The sequence below is a fragment of the Euprymna scolopes genome, chromosome 27 (genome assembly GCF_053919585.1).
Source record: "Euprymna scolopes isolate OS-2025 chromosome 27, ASM5391958v1, whole genome shotgun sequence".
NCBI classification, from domain to species: Eukaryota; Metazoa; Mollusca; class Cephalopoda; order Sepiida; family Sepiolidae; genus Euprymna; species Euprymna scolopes.
In genome coordinates this window covers 61,335,838-61,344,027 of record NC_136508.1, presented here as the reverse complement: position 1 = coordinate 61,344,027, position 8,190 = coordinate 61,335,838, and the positions used below count along the sequence as shown (strand labels likewise).

The window sequence follows — 8,190 nt, the reverse complement described above, 5'->3', positions numbered from 1 at the left end:
TGAACCCCTGTCATCTTTAAATATATACCCATGCTATTCAACAATGTGTATGTAGTGTGTATGGAAGTGAAGCTTGACTAGTAAGGGTTGAGGATATGCGTTGCATGGAGAGAAATCATAAGGCAGGCTTAGATCTGATCACTTCAGAGGAATATTACCAAAGTCGATGTAGAGAAAGTATATTTGGATGATGAAGTTATTGAGCTTGTTCAAAGGTTTTCTTACCTTGGTTATACCATTGGAGCACAAGGAGGTGCAGGTGCTCATGTGATTGCAAGAATTAGAATTGGATGGCGTATTCTGGGGAACTTTAGAACATGATAAAAGACAGGAAAATCTGAAGAGAGAGAGAGAGAGAGAGAGAGAGAGAGAGAGAGAGAGAGAGAGTCAGATTGGTATCAACAAGGAACCCGACCAGTTAGATAAATAGATAGATCCCGGGTAACCAAATTAGGGTGGGGTCATCAAATCCTATTTAAACTATTTATATTTTTTTTTTTATTTCTTTGTACTAGGATTTCTATGAGATACAATCAAGGAATTGAACCAAAACATCACCAGGGCATTAGCTGACCTCTGCACGCCACTAGAATAATTCCATATTCCCTAAAGTCTTCAAAATACGGCCTTACTAACAGATCTTTTACATTTTTTATGGAAGTCACTCCAGACAAGACATGAAACTCCTTGGCGTAAGGACCTAAAAAAAAAAAAAATATCACTAATGCCAGAACAGGAGATACCCATTAACTTTCGTTTTGAAAAGCCTAAGACAATAGGTAGGAGGAAAACAGTCAGCACGATGAGAGTTCCCCAAGTCCCCAGTTTTGGAAAAGAAGCTACTGGAACAGGAATATGTATTACAATGAGGTATCCAAACAGTGAATTGATGGAGACCATTAGCCTAACGAGTTAAACGAGCTGGAATACGGTTAGCAGGAAATAGATCAGACAATTCTGAGGAATATGTGCGATAATATTATTTGTAAAAGAAAGACTGAGACTAGCTACATCACGTCTATGAAAGAGAAGGTGCAGTGAGGGGCAATCACATTACAGACACGTTTCTGCACTTTTTCTCTCATAATTGTCAACTGTAATAAATGTGTAAACCATTTTTAGTTTTAATGATGGACATGTTTGGAATATATGAAACAAGAGCTGATGAAGACCACTAGATCAACGAGGACAAACGAGCTGGAACAAAGGAAGCAGGAATACATCAGACAATTTTGAAGAACACATGCAGTAAAAGCACTTTGATGTCAAGTCCAGGACCATACTAGAAAGTGTTTGTATTTAACCCGGCGTTAGTCCCATGGGGTGTTTTGTCACCCCAATTGTACCAATGTTCTCATAGTTCCGAGTTGGCAACATTTCTTTTCCTCCAGTACTTTCCTGACTCAGTCAAAGTAGAGCACACGGGGTATGGCACAGTTGTGTCTTAGTTTTACTTGGAGGTAGACGTCACTTTGTCCTTCTGGGGTATCCAATCACCCCAGCTTACTTACGATTGTATGATTTATATATTTTTGTATTTTTTAGTGGGAATAAAAATTTGTAAATATAAGCGCATATTATGTATCATTAGGCTACTCTGTAATATTTCATATGGAATTAATATGTTTTAGTATTTTCTTTATCATGAGTTTTGATGTGATTATTATTTTATTTAGAATTCATTATTCTTTCAATCTTGCAACTATGAGCTTATTGATTGATAACTCAGTTCAGTCTTAAAAAAACAAAAGGATACCCCCTGTACCGTGTGTAATTGTGTGGCAAGAGTTGCACAATCTCCAACCACACCTCTCCTAAATCGGTACTCCAGTGGCAATGCCGAGATAAGCAGACAGCACATACAGCACCTGGAAGTCCCAAATGGTCACCCATCTGGTACTGGCCAGGCTCAACATTGCTTAATTTCGGTGATCTGACGGGAACCGGTGTGTCAAACGTGATTAGGCTGTACACTATGAGCTTAGCTAATGTAATATCTTAATTTTTCCTTAGGTTTATAACTTAGTTTTGTGTATCATTTTATATTAATAGCAACACTATGGCAAGTGCTCGTCTGAGCTTCAATCTATAGTCCCCCCCCTCGCCAAACTTTCACGAAAAACAATCGTCTAGCCAGAACCACTACCAATAGTCTCCCACACTCTTTATCTGTGCCTAAACCTAAATATAGATTCCATGAGTGGAGCTTCTTTCTTAGAACTGCACGCCTGTGGAACTCTTTTCCGTTGACCTGCTTTCCAGCTGACTACAATCTGATTGTCTTCAAGTCCAATGTAAACAAGTTCTTGATAAACCGTCCCCCTATGTAATCCAACGTACAAAAATTCCACTACCTATGTTAAAAACGCTATAATCACATAGACTAATGTATACCCATTAACCCTTATCCTCGAGTGGCCTCCGGCCTTGATAAGTGGTGATTCCTGTGTAAAAAAAAAATAAAACAAGCTAAAAGTGATTCAAACTGTTGAAGAGGAACTGTAGATATATCCTGAAGCAGCAGGATAATTATACTTTACAAAGTAATAACACTATAAACGTTTTTGGGGGTGTATACACACCCCATGGGACTAACTATGTTTGGAACACCCAGGTGACTAACTTGGACAGGAAATTGTGAATTCTTGAAATTGAAGTTAAATCTGAAAATTGGAATAAGAATTAGCAGATTCTGTTTCTTAATATCTTTGACATACTCCAATGATTTGAAATTGGTTTGCTTTTTCCTCTCAATTCTACTCCTAAATCGTGTGACATCTGAATTAAGATTTTAACCCTTTGATCATAAAAGCATTGCTTTTACGACTGAATCAACTCTAACGCTAACACTAACCCCTCCAAATAAAATGATTTTAGTTTTGTAAGGGGGTTTTAAATTTAGCAGAGCCAAAAAGGAAAGGGGAGGGGGACGATGTCTCAGGTGTGAAATCTAAATATCTTGGAATTGTTGAAAGCGAAAAAGCCAAAACTTGCAACAAAAATATTTTTTCTGCTTAACGTTCTTTAATAGCATCTTGATGAATGATAATTTGATAAAAATAAAAAAATAAAAAAATTCGGCAGAAATTGTCCTCCATTGTTTAATCGTTTTTTTTTTTTCCTGTTTTTTTTTTTTTTTTTTTGTCAAGAGTATCATTAAATTAAATTCGATGAGGAGGAGGTAACAATTTATTTGGCAGGAGATTTCTCTTTAAATGCAATGAATGGAAATTTATGTCACCGACTTCGTAATTCTAGAATGTTCGATCATTTCCTTTTTCTTCCGTTGCAGCCACAAGTGCCGCATTCCCTTGTTTCTGGTTCATTACCATTATTTGTTTTGGCAATGTTCCGCTTTTTCACCAAGGATTGAAATAAAAGAGGATTCTTTATTTCAAATTCCATGTTAGCAATTCAAAAGAGTCTGTTAAAAAATGGTAATTCTTCAATTCCATATTATTTGGATTCTTCGGACTACTGTCCTCATCTTAAACGTTATTTTCACAACGTTTAGGTCGATGTAACATCCGACCTCCGCAAGGACCCATGGCACAGTAGTTAGAGTAGTTGGAAAAATCAGTTGTAAAAGTGATATTCTCCTTAAGGTTGAAGGTTCAATTCTCAGTGTGGGCGACCGAAAAATACAATTGCGAATTACTTAGGACCTCTATCCAGTCACGGCTGACAAAACGAGAGCATACTACCACTGTGAAATAAATAAAGGGTTCCGTTCAACCCCCCCCCCCGAAAGAAAAGGAAATGATAAAAAATTCTAGAATTACAAAATCGGTGATATAAATTCTAAGTTCAGCAGAAACATTCACAAGATACATTTGAACAGTCTAAGGATCCGTGGTGCAGTGGATAGAATACTTTGAAAAATCGATTGTAAAAGTAATATTCTCCTTTTAAGTAATATTCTCCTTAAGGTTGCAGGTTCAATTCTCAGTGTGGGCAGCCGAAAAATACAATTGTGAATTACTTAAAACCACTATCCAGTTATGGTTGATGGGACGAGAGCATGCTACCCCCATGAAGTAAATAAAGGGTTTCATTCAAAATTCAGCCCTAATTTCGGCAAGATACCCTTGAAGAAAGTTGGAGATCGACCAAAACCTTATGAAAATGACGCTGAAGATGAGAACAGTAGTCCGAAAAAAAAATAAAAAAAATATTATGAAATTTTTCAATTTTGAAGCCATTTTATTTTTATTTATACTTGTGTAAAAGAAAAGAAAATAATCTGTTGAATTTATATTTCAAATAATATTATGGAGGAACAAATAATTACATAGAAAAGTATTTGTAATAATAAGTAATGAAACGATTTCAAAATTAACAAGTATCTCTACAAAGCCGCTATTCACCCATACATGGACTATTGTTGTCACATCTGGACTGGTGCACCAGTCCCTTGCTCCTAGATAGGGTTCAAAAAAGAGTTGCCAACCTAATAGGTCCCGCACTGTTGGCCAAACTGCAACCTCTTTCTCATAACTGAAATGTGCCTGTTTTACAAGTATTTAATGGTAAGCTCTCGGACGAACTCAAAGCATTAGTATCCCCTCGACAAAGCAGCAAAATTCCACCCCTACACTGTACAGATCTCTAGATGCCATAAAGCCTTCCACTCAAATAGCTTTTTCCCTCGAACTGCTAGACTTTGAAATCCTCTCCCAGGCCCCTGCTTCCCTGACTGTACTGACATGCAGAAGTTTAAGTGTAATGTGAAAACATCTTGCTGCCCAACTCTCTAAATAGTGTCCTGGTAAATCTTAGTGTCACTGTGTCTTATTTGAGGTGAATAAATAGTAAAAAAAAAAAAAAAAAGTAAAATTCAATTCAATTTATTTGGTAAGAAAAAAAAAACAATCGTGCTTCAAGCGCAATTAAGGGGAAAGATGGTAGAAATTTACATGGAATAGTATAAAATAGTCCAGTATCTGTTCAAATTCACCTTGAATGGTTATGTTGTTGGTGCATTTATTACCTCACTTGGACATCTATTCCAAGAACCAAAGATTCTGATTGAGAACAGCCCTGTCGGCGGGGCATTAGAATACACCGACTGCCCCCCTGCAGAGGGTAAAAGTCCCTCAATGGGGGTCCTGGATATGACCTTAAACTATATCCAGTGGTGAGGCCCCAGCTTGCGGGCTTTGGGGAGTGTGGAGCCACCCTTTAATTACCATTGCTCCCAGGTCCACTCTGACCCGGAGTGGTAGTACCTGTTAGGCTCCCAACTATGGGTTAAATAGAAACCGACTTGAAAACAACAAATATATTCTATTAAAAATTTTTTCTTCAAAATCTTTGGATTCGGCATTAAATAACCCGAAAAAGGTTGATATGCTGTAAAACAAAAACAACCAACCAACCAATCTGATTGAGAAAGCAGCCTTCCTTTGGTTCAATTGAAATCAGTGGTGATTTAGTTTCTTTTAGTGTCTGCATAGACCTTTTTACTGGTGCAAGATTGAATAAAAGGTTCTGTAGTATACATCCTTACACACACACACACACACACACACACACACACACACACACACACACACACATATATATATAAATACCTGTTCACATATACTTTTTTCAGGATAAAGCTAGAACCCAGAATTAGATAGAATCGAGAAATTGCATCGACAACGGACAATGCCAGACCCAAAGTGGGGTCCAATGTATTGCATCTCATCAGTGACATGCTGTGATATAGGCGTGATCCCAGGTCGTTGCATGCATGAAGTGTGCAATACTGACGACCTAACCGTATGGGCCATAGCGCAATCTATTGGCTATGCCTCGATCTTAATTTTTATATTTTTTATCTAGTTCTACATTCTACTATGTGACAAGTTGTCCATTGTTGATGCAATTGCTCGATTCCATCTAATACTGGGTTCTAGCTTTATCATGAAAAAAGTATATCTAAAAGGGTATTTATATATATCTATCTATAATCTCCTCTTAATGTCTAATATATATATATATATATATATATATTATAATTTTTAAAATATAATTATCCACTGACACGTGTTTCGTTGTCTAGTACTCATCAGAGTGGCTGAATCTAACTAGATTCGAAATTGAGACCCCATGGAAAGAAGCGTAAACCTTTACCACTAGGCTATCTCTCAGGACTGCTGCAATGTATTGTGTTTTATGTAGATGTTATTTGTTTTTGCAATACTTCTTTGAATGAATTACACAAAATTTAGAGACGTTAGAAGCACTGACTGTCGTTTGGGCTTGAGGTAGTTGCTTGTCTAGCCGCACTGATGAGCTGTGAAACAGCGAAACAGTACTGTATGTGAATGACTATATATATATATATATATATATATATATGTCCCATCGACGAAATGTTGCATCCCTCTGCCTGTTCTACAAGTACTTTAATGGTGAATGCTCTGACGAACTGCAAGCACTTATACCCTCTCGACGTAAATACCCCCAACAGACCCGATGAGGAGCTAAATCCCACCCTTTTACAGTAGAGATCCCTCGATGTAAGAGAGCTTTATACTCCAGTAGTTTCTTCTCCAGAACTGCTAGACTTTGGAATTCCCTTCTGGGACCCTGCTTCCCCAACAGTACTGACATGCAGAAGTTCAAGTGTAACTTGAACCAACATCTTGCTGCCCAACTCCCTATATAGTATCCCTGTAGCTTATGTCCCTGATAGTAGCCCCCTACATCAAAATGGCAATGTGCCTTGTTTGGGGTGAAAATGTAATATATATATATATATATATATATATATATATATATATATATATATATATATATACAAGACACAAGTATACATAATATATACACACCTCTTCATGTTATACAGAACTCCCTACTATACAACACACACACACACACACACACACACACAAACACACACACACACACACACACACACACACACACACACACATTGGAGGGTACGGTTATTCCTCAATCCTATTACGGTGCCAGTGACAGAAATGAAAATGGTCAACCTATAATTAACGTCAAAACTTGCAAACCTGAGCATGTGGAGAGATACGAAACTTGCCTACTGATTCTGCCATAAAACAAAGGGAGATAATTTAGACGCTAAAGGGAGGCAATTTATTCATATATATTTTTTTTTAAATTACTGGCTATAACTGCCAGAACATTTTACTTTCCTTTTTTGTTTATTTTTTTTTGTAAAGAGAGGAACATTACATAATTCTGAGAAAGGTCCCATATCTTATGAACGGTTTACTGTGGGACCCCCCCCCTCAAAAAATACATATTATATCTTAGATGCTTATCCATTTTCATATAGCTGAAGCATATTTTTCTTTCTCTACCCCCACTATAAATAAAAAGAAATTGACTTCAATAAAAATAGTGCCTTTTTTAAATGACTGGCTGTGTGTTTTATGGGTTCATATAAAAGAGTCAGTTCACTCTTTTCAAGAAGCATTTTAAGTCACCGTTTATCAAGAATCAAAAGCAACTTGAGGATAATGCTTTATGCTGAGACAACATCGTCGTCATAATCGGCAAGTTTTGACCTTGAAGTAGTATTTCTATGTATATATATAGTGGCCTCATGTTTTGCCCGGAGCGAATTCCATTTTAAAAAATTGGTGATGACTGGGCAGGATACTTTTAGATTGGACTTGAAAACGACCATGTTGTGGTCAGCTTAGAAATAGCTTTGTGGTATTGAGTTCCACAGATAGGTAGTTCTAGGAAAGAAACTTTGCTTACAAAAGTTCTGTTTAGTTTTAGGTAGCAAGAGAAAGGGAAACTATTGGTAGTGGTTGTAGGTAGACGAGTTTTGTTGCAAATGTTCTGTTACATTATAATAATGGTTGTTCGTTCAATGACTGTGAGCGTTTGGTCGTGGTTTGTGTTTGAATCTGGTAATACTTGATTCTGACACTACCAATTATGAAGTTGTCAATTATGTGGTCCCTATCAGTGCTACCGCATCAGGAATTTTTCTCCAAATTAAATTGCAATTTTCAGTTTGCAACAAGTAACCATATTTTACTGTGAAGTCAAAATTGTAATCGATTTAATGCCCGAACTTCTTCAGTTTCCTCTTTTCGAATTTGGGAACCGGTGTGTCAAACGTGATTAGGCTGTACACTATGAGCTTAGCTAATGTAATATCTTAATTTTTCCTTAGGTTTATAACTTAGTTTTGTGTATCATTTTATA

General features: G+C 36.9%; 1 pseudogene; it reads right to left on the bottom strand.

The window, feature by feature from the left end:
• Positions 1-1,856: 1,856 nt before the first annotated feature.
• Positions 1,857-1,974, bottom strand: LOC145249089 (5S ribosomal RNA; annotated as a pseudogene).
• Between the last annotated feature and the right edge of the window lie 6,216 nt (positions 1,975-8,190).